At 42.6% G+C, this 17425-nt stretch overlaps 1 protein-coding gene across 2 annotated transcripts in view; it reads left to right on the top strand.

The window, feature by feature from the left end:
* gas7b (growth arrest-specific 7b) overlaps positions 1–17425 on the top strand; it is a 411941-nt gene that overhangs the window by 81105 nt on the left and 313411 nt on the right. The window contains exon 1 of one of the 2 annotated variants that reach the window (XM_048555492.2): positions 13439–13534. The exons of the other annotated variant lie outside the window; for it this stretch is intronic. The gene's annotated coding sequence lies outside the window, so the exon portion shown is untranslated. Of the gene's footprint in view, positions 1–13438; positions 13535–17425 lie in introns of those variants that run through there. 2 annotated transcript variants of the gene reach the window in all.

Consider the following 17425-nt stretch of genomic DNA (forward strand, 5'->3'; position numbering starts at 1 on the left):
GTGTGTTTATATGAAGGGGTGTGTGATGGTATGGGTGTGAGAGATGTGAAGTCAGCATATGTGTTTTGATGCCCGTCAAGCATTTTATCAGGAAGGTGTGTGAGGTGGTATGTGCGTGTGTGTGAGGGAGATATCGAGGTTTATAGTATTTTGTTTTTAATTCAGCAATCACTAATTGGTGTTAGTTTTATTTAAGATATGATTATTCTGCAGTGGTTTAGTTGATGAGAAGCAGTACCTGATAGACCTAACTACTGTGCACATTTCTGATTCAGGAAAGTGTGATCAGATTGTACGAAGTGCTTAGGCTACACTCCCCAAAGAGGCTGTGCCGCTTGTCCTATACATGACAGAGTTTGTGGTGTGCGGGTTGGAACTGCCTTCAGGCAGCAAACTGAAGAGGAAGAGGAAGAAGAAGAAGAAAACAAAGGTCTGGGGAAAGAATTGTACAACACACTGTTGCCATAGTGTTACATAATACATTGACTTTACACAGTGCTGCCTGGCCTACCTACATGTCTGTATGGATTAAGCATCCAGTTCCTTTTCAAGGAATGATGTAAATCCAAAATCCTGCGCTGATCCAAACTGTTAAAGGAGAGCTGTAATTGGAGGGCGATTCACTTCCAGAACTGAATCAATAATACTGCATAAACCCCCAGTAGCTTTGGAGTCAAAATGCATTCGGAGCACAGGAACAGCTCTCATTTGTAACATTCCAAAACTTTAGCCTTGAGCTAAACAGCCACCAATCTGAATGCTCAAGATGGCAGTATTTAGAGCTCGAAGGATTGTAGGCCTTGAAGTGGGATCAGGCCAGGGAGGAATTTGAAAACCTGGGTGTGAAGTTTAAAATGGAGGTGTTTACCCAGGAATTAATGGACCAGTGAGCACAGGGCTGGCAGATGAATAGGGCCTGGTGTGAGTTCAAACAAGGGCATTTGGGTTTTGGTTGACTTCAGGGTTATGGAGAGTAGGAGGTAGAAGTTGAACTGAAGGGGGGTGAACGTGAGATCTCGGGGACAAGAGAAAGGCTTTCAGTGGCCAATCTACATGAGATCTCTGCAAATGAACTCCCAGGCCTTCTTTAAATGTTAGGCTCTATACCCATCTGATTGAACAGCTATGTCAGCAGCAGGCAGGGTGGACAAGTGTAGCAGGTAGTGACCTAGAGACCTCAGTAGGTGATGTCCAGGAGGAATGAGCCGTTCAAGGGCTTGGGGAGCAATGTGTGGGTAAAGAGAATATCAAGGGAGAAGCTGGAGGCTATACGTTCTGTGTTGGCCCAGACTGTTTATCGGTCCCCAAAGAAGCCTACAAAAATTGAAATAGTGACTGGCACAGACTATGGTAAAAATCAGGTGGCTGTGATTTTAACCCTGCTACCTATCAGTAGTTTAAATTTGGGGCAGTCATTTTCTGGGTCTATAAAGATCGACACTCTGAATACCACTTGTAGTGCAAAACATTTCCAAAAGCAGGCAGGACCTTATGCAAACTTGCTCTTTCAGTGAGATCGCTTGGATTTTGAATGCACCCACTCCTATGTCATTTTCATATTATCCATAGGAAACTTTTCAGAGCATGAAAAGATGATGAAATTCCTGTTTGCTGCCTTTGTTATTCCTTCTGTGGTTTTTCTGACACTGGTTGTTGCAGTGTGCAAAGTATATTTGCTGTAGCTGTTTTGATAGACTGCTATATGATGTCTGTTAATTGGGTCAACTAGTTGGTCAGTGGGAAGCGAGATAAGTGGGGAAGAGGATGGACAGGTTATGTTAGGTCAAGGGATGATCTGAATGTTGTTTGGAGTCCTTAGGCTATGAGCGGGCTTCGTAGGCAGGTACTGAGAAAGGAGACTTGGCGGTAGCTCTCCCCAGCCCCGGCATCATCCCATGTCCAACCCTCCGCCTCATCCCCACCTCCTTGATCTGACACAACCTGTCCATCTTCTCTCCCACCTATCTGCCCCACTCTTCCCACTGACCAATCCCCACCGCCCCTACCTGCATCCACCTATCACCATGGCACTTCTCAAGGGCCTTTATGTCTCTGTAGCGCAAATCTTGAGGCCATATTAGAAGAGTCAGAAGGATGATGGCCTTATATGAAAATGACCATGATATCTGTCCCATGACTTCAGACATGTATCATTGTAAACCATAATTCATTGTTTAAAGCTATTTTCTTTGTACAGAATAACAGAATTGAAATGTTTTCAGTGATGCACATCTTTTCTCATGAAAAGTAGAGTTGGCAGATCCAGTTAGCCTAGGGCTTGTTCTCATTATAATGTAATTTTATTACAATTTAAAAGTGGCCCCATATCAAGAACTACCCACAATTTCAGACTTTTGGCTTTCAAAATTAGAATGTGGAGACTTTTTACTTGGATTGTGGACCATTAACAATGCGGAATGCATGCCTGTATCAATATAGTGCCTACATGTAATGTATACAACATTGTAAGTTTTTTTAAAGTAGTATTCTGGCTTGATTTTGAGCTTTCAGCATTACAGCTTTCCCTTTAATGTGTCCACTGTATTCATTAAAATCTATGGGGAGCCTGCTGAAAAAGTTGAGGAATGTAGCTATGTAACTTGTGTAGGCACATATGAATCTGATACTTATTATAAATATCAGAACTTTTGGAAAGGCTCATTATAGTTTAATAGCTGTTCAAATGCAGAGGGAGCTAATTACCCCAGATACTTCAGGCACTCTGTGGTGGTCAAGATGACATCTTGAGCTGGAAAGCTTGGTTTGCCCATCTGTTGCACTAGATGTCAGTTTGGTAAAAGAGTTTAAGCAATGCTAAAACATTTGCCATGGGGATGATTAAAGCGCTGGTGACTCACTACGTGGGTTCCTAAGGCTGTGGATGTGGTTGGCTCTGTGGTATATTTCGTTCGGTAACTTTTTCAAGATGGTGGAAAAACAAAATAGGTATCACCACTATCATTCCTGTTGTATTAGGATAGAATGTGAGAGTTTTTAAAATTTTTTTTTTAAGAGGCAAAACCAGAGAGGGGATCTTAAGCAATTTGGCACAAGACAACATCTTAGCAAGAAAGTTGCAGCTTGTTGTGAGAACATCTTGGAGGATCATTTAGCAGCTGATTGCTATTTAAAATTCCAGTCAGTGCTCATTAAAGCGGCTGCATAACACTTCCACATCAGCCAACACCCACTCATAACCATTCCAACCAGAACTCCATCAACAAACACATTGATTTGGAGCCAATCTACCATCCCCTGAGAAAAAGAACAGGAAATGACATCACCAACACAGGAAATGACATCACCAACCCAAGGAAACCTAAACAGATAAATAGAAAGCAGGACATAACACCAACGCTTTGTCGGAGGCTCACTGATGATGTTACCTAGAATGGTGACGAAACGTCTGAAAACTAACCTTCCAGCTCAGCGAGCAAACTCACATCCAGAACCTCAACCTGAGCTACAAATCTTCTCAAAACTCGCTACCACTCACAACAGCAACCAGCTGTTTGGGAGTAAACATTGCATCAGGATTCATCTTGAGCTCTATTGGTAGGGATATTCAACTTTCCAAGTTCATTTCTTGTTGGAGCTGTAAGAAGGATCTCTGAAACATATCAGCTGACTCTTTAGGGGGCTTTGTCAACACTTCACCAAGGCTCAAGAAACATTCATTTTGGAAACCCTGTCAAATCTTCACTTTGAAACTCAACCTCGTTTTGATTTCTCAGAGAAGAGAACGCAGGCACTTGGTCATGGACAAAGAAATGGTTAACTGTGTTTTTCTCTCCACCAATGCTGCCAGACCTGTTGAGTTTCTCCAGTACCTCTTGCTTTTCTTCTCAGATCTCCAGCAGCTGTTATGTTTTTCTTTTATTTTCTTGGTTATGGACATCTTGCTAGGATCCCTCATGGTCTGGGCAGGGAATTGGGGTGAATGATGTGAAGCTAGGCAGAGCAGCATCAGTTGCTGTAGGAGAAGGACAGACACAGTCTACCCCTGCTTCTCTGAGATAGTAAGAACTGCTGATGCTGGATTCTGAGATAACAAGGTGTGGAGCTGGATGAACACAGCAGGCCAGGCAGCAACAGAGGAGCAGGAAAGCTGACATTTTGGGTCTGGACCCTCCTTCAGAAAACGATGACCTCCAGGACCACATCTGAGATTTGATGCACACATGAACTTTAGTTCATGAAGCATCCAAGCCCTACCCCTAACCATAACCCATCCTGCGATGTGTCAGCCTTACACTCCACATTTTCTGTAGAACTGTTGAATGGAGCCCACTGTTCCACAACAGTTATATCTAAACAGTACCTGAGTGCTAATGCTGGATGTTTGAATTTGAGCAGTTCTAGATTTTAAATTATGGCTGTTGGAAATTAAGACCACACTTTGTATGCTATATTCAAGTCTTTAAACAGTTTAGCGTCATTAAAATGGCATCCTTGGTCATTGCTTTTCCTGACAATTAACAAAAGAAAATTCTGGCTCCAGACTGTTACCACACTTTCATTGACTTGAAGACAATTCGGTTTCATTGGTATATTGTTTGGACAAAAGGACTTTGGAGTTTGTTGGATTTAATATCTGTCTGGAGATTTTTAAATCAAATTTGATCTTTGCTGATTATTCATAACTAGAAATGCACTTGGCCAGAATAATCACTTTTCACTTTCTAATCCCGAAGCAGCAGTTTGTATATGTTGGCCGATCTCTGCCCATTCGGATATTCAGATCTTCATGGACTCTTTGCGCAGAGGAATCCTTGGGTTTGTGCTTATTTTGGAATGGGATTTCACTTCTTTTGCAAGCAATGCCACTGCAGTTATGTTTTATCCTGAGGTTATGGTCATTTGCTGGCATTTATTAATGTTTTGTGGTTTTCTCCATTTCTTAAGATATTTCCCATTTGACACTAGATTTTGATAATCTGCTCCCAGGATGAGGACTTCTACTCCTGCACATCCCAAATGGTCGCGTTCTTCAAGGACCGCAACTCCCGTCCCCCACCCCCCGCAGTGGTCGAGAACTCCCTTGACCGCGTCTCCCACATTTCCCACAACACATCCCTCACACTCTGCCCCCGCAATAACCGCCCTAAGAGAATCCCCCTCGTCCTCACATACCACCCCACCAACCTCCGGATACAACGTATCATCTTCCAACACTTCCGCCATCTACAATCCGCCCCCACCACCCAAGACATTTTTCCATCCCTCTCTCTCCGTGACTCCCTTGTCTGCTCCACACTCCCCTCCAATGCCACCTCACCTGGCACCTTCCCTTGCAACCGCAGGAAATGCTACACTCGCCCCCACACCTCCTCCTTCACCCCCATCCCAGGCCCTAAGATGATGTTCCATATCAAGCAGATGTTCACCTGCACATCTGCCATTGTAGTATACTGTATCCACTGTACCTGGTGTGGCTCCCTCTACATTGGGGAAACCAAGCGGAGGCTTGGGGACCGCTTTACAGAACACCTCCGATCGGTCCGCAATAAACAACTGCACCTCCCAGTTGCGAACCATTTTAACTCCCCCTCCCATTCCTCAGACGACATGTCCGTCATGGGCCTCCTACAGTGCCACAATGATGCCACCCGAAGGTTGCAGGAACAGCAACTCATATTCCACTTGGGAACCCTGCAGCCCAATTGTATCAATGTGGACTTTACAAGCTTCAAAATCTCCCCCTCCCCCGCTGCGTCCCAAAACCAGCCCAGCTTGTCCCTGCCTCCCTAACCTGTTCTTCCTCTCACCTATCCCCTCCTCCTACCTCTAGCCGCACCTCCATTTCCTACCGCATCCCACCTCCTTGACCTGCCCATCCTCCCGGGACTGACCTATCCCCTCCCCACCTCCCCACCTATACACTCCTCTGCACCTATCTTCTCCTCCATCCATCTTTGGTCCGCATCTCCCTCTCTCCCTATTTATTTCAGAACCCTCTCCCCATTCCCCTCTCTGATGAAGGGCCTAGGCTTGAAATGCCAGCTTTTGTGCTCCTGAGATGCTGCTTGGCCTGCTGTGTTCATCCAGCTTCACACTTTGTTATCTTGGATTCCCCAGCATCTGCAGTTCCCATTATCTCTGATCCGCAACTGAAGTTGAGTTAACTGGCCTCAGTGTTTGTTTTATTTGTTCATGGGATATGGGTGTCATTGGCTACACTGATGTTAATTATCCATTCCTAAAGGAAAAGCACATTGTTGTACGTGATGAGTCATATGTTGACCAGACCAGATAAGGATGGCAATTTGCTTCCCCAAAAGGTATATTAGATCTTACATGGTCACCATTAGACTAACTTTGTATTCCAAAACCTTTTTCAAAGTTGAATTAAAATTTCACCATCTGCTCTGGAGGGTTTCAAACTAATGCACCCAGAACATGAGCCTGGGGTCTCCCGAGTTCCATGTTAAGTGACATTACCATGACATCACTGCCATCGCCAGAAGTCAAAGTTGAAGTAACTCATCAAGTTGAAGCAGTTTTTTAGGGTATTACAGTTCACCTCAACATTCCTGAATTATGGAGGAGGAGATCTCCTAAAGTTGCTACTGGTGATTAACATGTAGTGACATGAAACTAACCTCAACTGTCAAAAAAAAAACATGACTTTTACAACCTTGTAATGGCCCAAAGCACTTTACAGTCATTGAATTACTTTTGAATTGCAGTCATTGTTACAATATAGAAAACATCTGAGCTATTTTGAGCTCATAGCAAGTCCCACAAACATAACCTGTTAATGAGCAGATAATTCGGCTTACTAGGAACATTGGCCAAGGGATAAATGTTGGCAAAAAGTCCCCTGCCCTTATTTGAGGTAGTGACATATGATCATTTAAATCTATACAAGAAGACAAATAGAAAACAGGTCTAACGACTTCTCTTCTGAAGCATTTATGCAGCATTGCACTGAAATATCTTCATGAATTATAAGATCAGCTGTCTGGAGTGGGACTTGAATTCTCAACCTACTGCTTCAGGGCGAGGTAGCTACTTGGGTATCAGCAACATCACGAGAGGGAGTGTAGAAAGGGGGAGGTGTTGGAATGGTTGAAGAATGCTAGCAGGGTGTGAAATGATAAACTGATCCATGTATATGAAGTAGGGCAACTGGCTGATTTTTTTTCTTCCAAGTTCAGTACATAATCTGACTTGATAGTTGGGATAATTTTTTCACTTTTCTGACAGTTTCAAAAGCTTATTGTTGTTGTAATAAAGAAGGGAAAATAGTATGCACCAACATTTCAATGAAAAACAAAACTGAGCCAGATGTAAAATGAATTGACTATCCTGTCACATCACCTTTCTGCTGCACAAAGAAAATTAAAATGACCTGAGCTATCTTCATTAACTATCTTCTAGGTAAGCAAGACAGTGTGGAGTGAGGTAAGTTTATCAGGATAGGTTAATGTGAATCTGAGGTTACCATCAAAGCAGCCATGATCTGAAGAGATGGTGGAGCAAGCTTAATTGGCCCAAAGGCCAACTCTTGCACCTTGTCTGTGTTTTTGTAGGTAACAGGTCCCATAGGGTGTATGTTAAATGGCCTACCTCCCTGATGTCAATGGAAGGCAACATGTTCAGCAGTGCTTGGTCGTGGGAGAAGGAAAGTCCAGTCTCAAATGTGAAAGACTATATTGGTAGATATTGGAGTCATGGAGTGACTGTGAGGGGCAACATCACAAGATACTGAATGCTACAGACTAACCATGTGAAGATCTCAGAATGTAAAAGATCAGAATTGTTCACCTGAAATTAAATCAGAAGGTGCTGGAATTTGGGCCGATCAGGATGAGCAAATTTTCTTTATCAGTGTAGCTGAACCAGTTTTGTTATTATGCTCTGTTTTCTCTAATTAAAGAAAAAAACCTGTATTTAAACAAATGTCCTGTATCATCTGATTCTCATGAGCTCTGTGAAAGTTTTGATTGCTGCAGAAATCAGTTCATTCTCTTTTTTTAAAGTCTATAAAGCTGATTTAAAACAGGTTTATTCAAGGCCCTTATTCTTGGATTTTATTTTACAAACTGTTTACAGCAACTACCAATTTCTGAGCGCATTCTTATTGATCCTGATCTTTCAAAATAATTTCACCATCAAAGCCATGAAAAAGGTCTTTGGGCAAATGTTAGAGCCTTGTTTTGGCTTTTGAAATGGGGACGGGCATGACCTTTTATGATCTAGTAGTCAAAATGTAGGGTTTTGCCAGACTGGCAAACAGCTCAAGGATTTGGGTCTAGAGGATTGTGCAACTCTTACAAGGTTTGTAGGATTTCTCTGAGACATAGAGCTAGATTTTCTGAGGAGTGGCAATCTCACTTCAATCACCACTTTGCTCCTTTTTTTCAAGGAGGGAGCTCCACATTTCTGAGAGGAGATTCTGATCAAAGCTTGTTCACTATTATGGAGCCATACTTCCATTTGAAGTTTTCTCAGAGAGCAGCACTATCAGGGGAAGGTAAACCATGCCCCCTTTTCACAGCAGTCAGCTGCTATATTCTCACATTTAAAGATCCTGACAGCCACTTTGAGAGTTGCTGTTAAATGGATAAGTCCATAAGGCAAGTGTTGGTGAATTGAAAGGGTAGGATGCCAAACGCATGGGGGATATTTAGGCGTGGGCGCCAGATTGGTGGGATGGCTGGTCACTTGGTGCCAGCTTGGAAGGATGCTCTCTGGGTAGGTGGTACAGTGCCAGTGAATGATGATGCCAAATGGATAGAGGGTACGGTGTCAGATGAGTAGGATGCCAAGTTAGAAAGCAGTATGGTGCCAAGTCACACTTACTGATACTGTCATAGACAGATGTGCATGCAGCTGGTAGATTGGTAAGCATGAGGCCAAGTATGTTTTGCCCTCTTGTTGGTTCCCTCACCATCTGCCACATACTCAGTCTGGCAGCTATGTTCTTTAGGACCCAACCAGCTCAATCAGTAATACTACTGGCGAGCCACTCTTGGTGGTGGACATTGAAATCACTCTCCAGAGTACATTTTGTGCCCTTGCCATCCTCAGTGTTTCCTCCAAACGTTGTTCAACGTGGACGAGTACTGATTCATCAGTTAAGGAAGCTGGTTTCCTTGTTCATGTTTAACCTGAGACCATGAGATTTCATGGGGTCCAGACATTGTCTGTAAGGTATGATTCTCAGAGTATGACTGTGTCAGACTGTTGCTTGACTAGTCTGTGAGACAGCTCTCCCAATTTTGGCACTAGCCCCAGACGCTAGTGAAGAGGAGTTTGCAGATTTGACAGGGGTGTTTCTGCCATTGTCGTTTCCATTGCCTTGGTTGATGCCAGATGATCTGTCTGGTTTCATTTCTTTGAAACTTTGTAGAGATTGATACAACTGAATGGCTTGTTAGGCTATTTCAGAGGGCAGTTGAGAGTCAACGACATTGCTGTGGGTCTGGAGTCACATGTAGACTAGACCAGGTGAGGATGGCAGATTTCCTTCTCTGAAGAACATTAGCGAACCAGATAGGTTTTTCCTAAAAATTGATAATGATTTTATGATCATCAGCAGATTCTTAATTCCAGATTTATTTTTAATTGATTTATTGAATTTTACCATCTACTGTATTGAGATTCGAACTTGGGTCCCCAGAACATTAACTGGCTCCCTGGATTATAGTCTGGCAATAATATCACTGGGCCATCATCTTCCCCGCACAGTCCTTGTAGAGACAAAGTCCCACCTTCACATTGAAAATAACTTCCATCGTGTTATGTGGCACTATCACTGTGCTAAATGGGACAGACTTTGAACAGATCCAGCAACTCAAGGCTGGACAGGCATGGGGCACTGCGGGCTAATCACAGCAACAGAATTGTACTACAGCGCAATCTGTAACCTCACGGCCCGACATATCGCCCATCTCAACTATTACCATTGAGCCAGAGTATCAACCCTGGCTCAATGGAGAATGCAAGAGGACATGCCAGGAGCAGCACCAGGCATTCTTGAAGATGAGATGCCAACCTGGTGAAGCCATCAAACAGCATAAGCAGCAAGTGTTTTGTAATCCTACAATGAATGGATCAGATCTAAGATCTGCAGTCCTGCCATATCCAGTTGTGAGCTGGGTGGGCAATTAAACAACTCACTGGAGGAGGATGCTCCACAAATATCCCCATTCAGAATGATGGAAGAGCCCAGCACACCAGTGCAAAAGATAAGGCTGAAGATTTGGCAGCAAACTTTAGCCAGAAGTGCCAAATGGATGATCCATCTCCGGCTCCTCCAGTGGTCCCCAGCATTACAGATCCCAGACTTCAGCCAATTTGATTCACTCCACATGATATCAAGAAATGGTTGGAAGCACTGGATACTGCAAAGACTATGGGCCCTGACAACATTCTGGCAATAGCACTGAAGACTTGTGTTCCAGAACCAGCAGCTCCCCTAGTCAAGCTGTTCCAGTACAGCTACAACACTGGCATCTACCTGACAATGTGGAATATTGCCTATGTATGCCCTGTACATAAAAAGCAAAACAAGTCAAACCCAGCCAATTACCGCCCCATCAGTGAAGTGACAGCCCTTGATTTCAAGGCTTCATTTGACTGACTGTGGCATCAAGGAGCCCTGGCAAAATTGGAAGCAATGGGTATCAGGGGACAAATGCTCTGGTGGTTGGAGTCATACCTGACACATTGGAAGATGGTCGTGGTTGTTGGAAGTCAGTCAATTCTGTTCCAGAACGTTTCTATAGGAGTTCCTCAGCTAAATGTCAATACCTGACCAGCCTCAGCTGCGTTACCTTTCCTCCTTCATAAGATCGGAAGCGGGGATGTTCGCTGATGGTTGCGCAATGTTCAGCACCGTTCATGACTCCTCAGATACTGAAGCAGTCCATGTCTAAATGCAATGAAATCTGGACAATATCCAGGCTTGGGCTGACAAGTGACTAGTGACATTTGTGCCACACTAATGCAGGCTCTGACCTTCACCAATTAAAGTCAATCTAACACCAACCCTTGCTATTCAATGGTGTTACCATCACTGAATCCCTCACTATCAATATCCTGCGTGTTATCATTGATCAGAAGCTCAACTGGACTCTCCACATAGACGCAGTGGCTACAAGACCAGGTCAGAAGCTGGGAATACTGCAGTGAATAGCTCCCCTTCTAACTCCTGAAAGCCTGTCCACAAGGCACAAGTCAGGAATGTTGTGTAATATTTCCCACTCACCTGGATGAGTGCAGCACATTCAACACTCAAGAAGCTTGACATCATCCAGGACAAAGCAGCCCACTTGATCGGCACTGCATCCACGAGCATTCACCCCCTCCACCAGTGACGCTCAATAGCATCAGTTTGTACTGTGTACAAGATGCACTGCAAAAATTCACCAGACATCCTAAGACAGCACCTTCAAACCCTTTGACCATGCCCATCTGGAAGGACAAGGGCAGCCGATACATGGGAATACCAGCGCCTTCAAGTTCCCTTCTAAGCCACTCACCATCCTGACTTGGAAATCTGTCACCGTTCCTTCACTGTCACTGGGTCTAACTGCTGGAATTCCCTCCCTAGTCTCATTGTGGCTAAACCCACAACAGGTGGACTACTTCAGTTCAAAAAGGCAGCTCACCACCACCTTCTCAAGGGCAACAAGGGACAGGCAATAAATGCTGGCCCAGCTAGTGACACTCGCATTCCACAAAATGAATATCTTATTTTTAAATGAGTACGGTGCCACGGTGCAAAGTAGCAAGGGGCCATTTAAGTGATGCCGTGTTTAGGGTAGGTTTGGATGCGTTGGAGAAATCAAGTATAGCAGGGAGCAGGCCCATGGGGGAATGGGGTTTGGCTGTGGAGCCGTGGAAGTGGGGGAGTGTTTCCAGTGGCTGGAGAAGAGGGGTCAGGTGTGGAGTAGGAAAAGGGGTAATGTTGGAAGGGTGGTGTGAATCAACTGTGGAGCAGGGGAAGGAGACACATGCAAGGTAGGTGAAGGGAGCCCTGCGTCCTGAGGGTCTTAGTGGGTTGGGGGAAGTGCAGTTGAGGTGTATGTGGTACTTAAGGAGGCAGTAAAATAGTTACTCTGGAGTTAAACTATGCGTTTAATAGTTTAACCTTTCCTGAGTAACTATTTACTTAATTTCATTGGAACCCTCTGATTTATTTGAATTAATGGGAGACTTTCAGAGGGTCCCAGGGGACAGAAGAATTGCCAAGTAGAATCCTGAATTTCCTGGCCACCTTCTTCATGGTGTGCCACAATGGGGTTCAACAAAGTACCCATGCACACTTCCTGTCTACACTGCAATATTCACTGCCTGGCTTTTAGAAAATCTGGGCTGATATAAGGAAAAGGAGATAGAATTGCCTTCAAAAACTTCATGATTTATTATCTCTCTCAACTCTGCTCTTCTCATGGCATACTCATTTTCCTTCATTTCAGGAGTATGCCCCACAAAATGACCTCTATCCTGGATATATTCAACAACTGTCTTGGTGGAGAATTGCAAATATTCAAAATTCTTCTTAAAGACCAGTTCTTAATGGCCAATCCATTTTTGGAGAATGTGACCGCCTGGTTTAGAGTCCCCACCTTGAAAATAAAACCATATTTTTGCAGCATCTAACCTGTCAAATCCCTTAAGAATTGTTCTATGTTTCATTGAGATTATCTCTCATTCTTTGAAACTCCAGGTAATATAGATCTAGTTCACTCAATCTGTCAAAGGAAAAAAAATCTTCTTCCTAATGAGTAGTCTAGTTGCACTCTGTCTTAAACATGTTTTTCCTTAGTTAAATAGACAAAAACTGTGCATAATAGGCTAGGTGTTTCTTTGCCAATGACCACCAGAATTGTAGAAAGGCTTCTTTATTCTTATTCACGAACACACTTTGTAACAAAAACCTAACATACCATTTGCTCTATGAATTACAACTGTACATGCTGTTCATTTTCTGTGATGCATGTACAAAGGCACTCAAACTGTGCTGACTGCACACACTTCCCAGACTTGCACTATTCAAAAAATATTATTTGTTTTTATTTTTCCCAGCAGAGTGGACATAAAAACAGCTTGGCCTCAAATTGTCAATCCAGTCTTTCCGTGCCGACATTCACAAATTGGCTCGATGTAGCACTGTGTACTCTGATCCAGTAGGTCATGGGTCAAGTTAATGTTTCAAATACAAATTGGATGGAGAGCAAAGCCCCGAAGTCACCCTCGAAAGTTCACTTTGGGAGGAAATCAATGGAAAAAAACCCCTGTTCCTACCTTTATTTGGAATGGTCAGTATCTGCGAGGAACTATTCATCCAATCAAGGCTTGTTTTCTCTCATGCATGCTGCTGATTGAATCACCACAAGCCTATCAGCAGCAAACATGGGGGAGAAGCAGCCAGTGAGTGGAAATGAAAGTGGAGAGGGGGAGTGAACAGCAAGGTTGCCGAAATGGGGAATGCGAGATTGGAGCAAACAAGGTGCTAGGTGAAATTGGACCTCCAAGGCCTGAGTTAGCAGAGCCAGAGGATGAGCATCAAGCAAAGTTGGTGAGTCTGGGAAAAGACACTGGGGAATTTGGTGAAGTGCCAAGGGGATGATGTCGAGAGCAAAGATGTGGAGAGGGCGGTAAAGAGGAGGTGCAGCAACAGTATTGGGGAGGGGGAGCAAATAGCAAATTGGGTAGAGAAAAGAGGGTAGTATGACTCTACAGGAAAGAAAACAGTTTTGAGCCTTTCTAATCACGAATGTTGTAATGCATAAGCATTATTTTTGGAATGAACACTAGCAAGTCAGTTCAGTATTGAACCGTTTCATCAAAGCTTGACATTTCGGTGTTAGTATACCTCAAAATATCTCTCAGACCATGATTTGCTTGAAGTGCATTAACAGCGTTATAGTCAAATGTGTAACTGTTTAGCTGTGACTGTCTTAGTCTGTGGAAAGCAAGTAAGCCTAATGGTCTTGTGTATTAATGTTGCATGTGTGTCCCAAACACCTTTTTTAAGAAAATATTTTGCTACTAACTTATGCCTGTTGTCATCTGCCAATTTAAATAATGTGCTGGCTTGAAAATGATGCTTTCTTTGTGTGATGTGTTGTGTTTACTTGAGCATTGATGATTTTTGAGGTTAATGTTGAATTCCTCTGAGTCTACTTTGACATGAGTCCAAATACCCCAAACATCAACAAAAACTTTGAAGGTAATGTTACTACCTGACTACATTGCTTAAAAGGGTTATTGGGAATGACATAAGTAGCTCCAAAACAATCAAAAATGTAGCTGTCAAGAAGATCTAAAGAGGAGCCCTTTGAATCTTATTCAAGATTCTTGAGCACAAAAAATATGTTGACCCTCCAGTGCAGACGAAGGAAGTACAACACTCTGAGAGGCTCCAAAGTGCCATTAATTTGAGGTCCTTTCTACCTTTTTAGGAGGATAAAATACTCCCTGGTAGAACATACATATATTTAAGTCAATAGAGATCTCTCTCTCTCAACGAATATCAGTAAAACAGCACACCATCTAAGACATTGTCAAATCGGCTTTGTGGGGCCTTGCAATGTAAAATTGGACTTCCATGTTTCTTACATTGCAATAGTGGGTACATTTCAAAAATTGACTGTGAAATGCTTTGGGACGCCTTGAGGTTGTGAGAGGCAGAATGCAATTGTAACTTCTTTCTTTCTCCATTGTATGGTGCAGAATGCCAAAGGTCATTAAATGTTAAAATTTGCCAGGCAAAATTTATAGATTGGCCAAGGTTCTGCAGCAAGTGCTTAATTTACTTTGCTGCTTTGCCAGAATGTGCAGCTAAAAAGTTGGCAGTAAGGTAAACAAAGGAATATTATTGCCTGGGTCCTTTTGAAGATGTTTGCCACATCTCAAAGCAAATTAAATTCATTTCTCTCCTTTGGCAAGTTTAACAGATGAAATGAAACTGTGTCTGGCAGCACATTTCCCAATGTTTGGACATTGTTGGATCCTAAAATAATGATAGTCACTATTTAGACCATGGTGCTTGTTTAATTTACTTTCATAATTCAAGTCTACAAAATATATCTGAACGACAAGTGATCTTAGAGACTGTCTGGGTCAAAATGAGGTTATACTTCTATACAGCCATTCTTTTTGCAGTCAGCATGATTAATTTATTTAGAGCAGTACATTGTGAGGGAAAAGTAATTGGAAGGAGAAAGAAAAACATTTTTAAGATGAAGTTCAGTATAGGAAAAGATTCCAATGGTGTACATGGTATTAAATAGTAGCAATGACCTTGTTGTGTAGCTACATCTGCATTCGGGGAACAGAACGTTTAATTTGTTGTGTCTTTCGTCTTAAAAACTTGGCTACACAAACAAAATGTTAGGACTGGCTTGCATACAACATAAGATGGGGACTCTTTCAACTGACAGTTATCTGTGCAAAAATGCAGTTATTGGAACTATGCATGTTATTCATGTACATTTTGTAGCTGTATTTGATAACAGTATTTTCTTCTTGCAGGATGGTTTCCTTATTTTCAACCTTTTTGTCCCCCACTTCTCCCAGTCTCACAGTAACCAGCCTCTTTGCCTGTATCAGTGCCAACCTAATTGTACTAGCAAGAAGGATCTAACCACTGTTTTGTGACTTCCTCAACACCATGCCTGAAATTAGAGAGCTAGCTAGTAAGAGCTGTAGAATCAAACTGGACACTAGATGTGCTGTGGTGCTATTGGAGTTTTGCTGTGATGAAGACTTTCAGCAAATTGGTGTTTGCCTTTCCATATCCTGTTGTTTTATCTTTTGTGGGATGCCAGGTAGCACTTTGAGGATAATTTTGTCTTTTGGGGTCTGTGTATAATGTTAGTCAGTGGAAAAAGTGATCAGTCTTGATAATGGACAGCTGAACCAATATCCTTGGTTTTATTAAGTATTAAGATGATTTGCAGTATTTACTAATCAGTTTCATTCCATCTGTTTTCTCAGTGCCGCTGTTCATTTTGAAACACTCTGATATTTTTGGAACATCAAAAAGCAACAATACAGCTTAAAATACCAGTCCTTGGTGTACATTCATAGCTTCCTCTTCAGTTCAGCCACTGATATTGGGTCTTTCAAGATCACTTGCCAAACCACAACAAAGTACCATGATGTTTTTTTTTCACTGTAGATAGGGCAGCAAGGTGGGTCTCGATTCGACATCAGCAAGAACCTGTGCCGTTGCTGTAAATCCACGCACTAGTTGTTCAACCAACTGACCCAACCTTGACCCCCCCGCCACCCACAATACTCCAGCTATTTAATGTTTAATTGGTCCTGAAGGGTCGCTCGACCCAAAATGCTAACTCTGCTTTCTCTCCACAGATGCTACCAGACTCACTGAGTTTCTCTAGCGATTTCTGATGTTTCTGACGTCCAGCCTTCGGTTTCTTTTTGATGTTTAATCATGATTTCTATTACAGATTCTGACAGTGTTTTAAGTTAAAATGGGTTGCTGTTCTCATTTGACTCAATGTGTATTTTAACATATCTGTTCAGACCATCCTAATGGGCATATTGGAATGTTACCTTTTAGATTTTAAAATTTCTTCTGTCTAATTGAAAATCCCAGTATTTGAAAACACTCTGGAGTTCCAGACCCACTTATTTTTGTATTTTATCACTTTCTGGAAAGTGTGAGGTAAGGGAGCTATGTTCAGTTTTGTCTAGCCAGGGTTAGGATAGTGCCTGAAATCTTGTCTCTACTTCCTCGCACTGAAATGAATAGCTCCTTTTGGTTCCATTTCTTCACAGAGTTTATTAAAGAATCATCATTTAGGGTATGTTGTCTCGCAAGCCTTTTATCTTTGGCTGTGCTAAGAAGTTGCCATGCCTACCTCTAATCAATTGGATGGTAAGAGGACAATCTGTCAAATTGGTAACATATGGCAGAATCTTCTGCACTTGGAGCTGGTGAGCTTGTGAGAAGGGCACCTAACGAGGTGGGGTGGTTACCCACTTGAGCCCTCCCATCCTTCCATCTCCATTGGAATTAGGAACTGAGTGGGAAGGCCTATAGCCAAACCTCTTGGCCTGCCACCAATTTCCTTAAAAGAAGTGATTCCTGATATCTCTACTATTTCTCAGTACTTTCATTGTGAGTGGAGCATTTTAAGTCTTCACAGCTATCTGAGCCATAATGAATCAGCTGGACACTTAGAAACATTTGAACGAGCCACATTATATAAATTCTTACCTAATCTAAAGTATAATTGAACCTGTTTTGATGACGTGGGACCATTATATCAGTTAGCACGCTAAAAGTTGAGAGACTATTGAAGGATTCAATGTACTGTTAAGTTAAAAGAAATGCAAAAAGAAAGTTCTGGGGGTTGAAAATATTTTTAAGTAGTGAATCTTTTTGGCAAATAATGGTTTATTACCAATAAGTGGCACTATTAATACTTTAAAAGCC

The sequence above is a fragment of the Stegostoma tigrinum genome, chromosome 22 (genome assembly GCF_030684315.1).
Source record: "Stegostoma tigrinum isolate sSteTig4 chromosome 22, sSteTig4.hap1, whole genome shotgun sequence".
Lineage (NCBI taxonomy): Eukaryota > Metazoa > Chordata > Chondrichthyes > Orectolobiformes > Stegostomatidae > Stegostoma > Stegostoma tigrinum.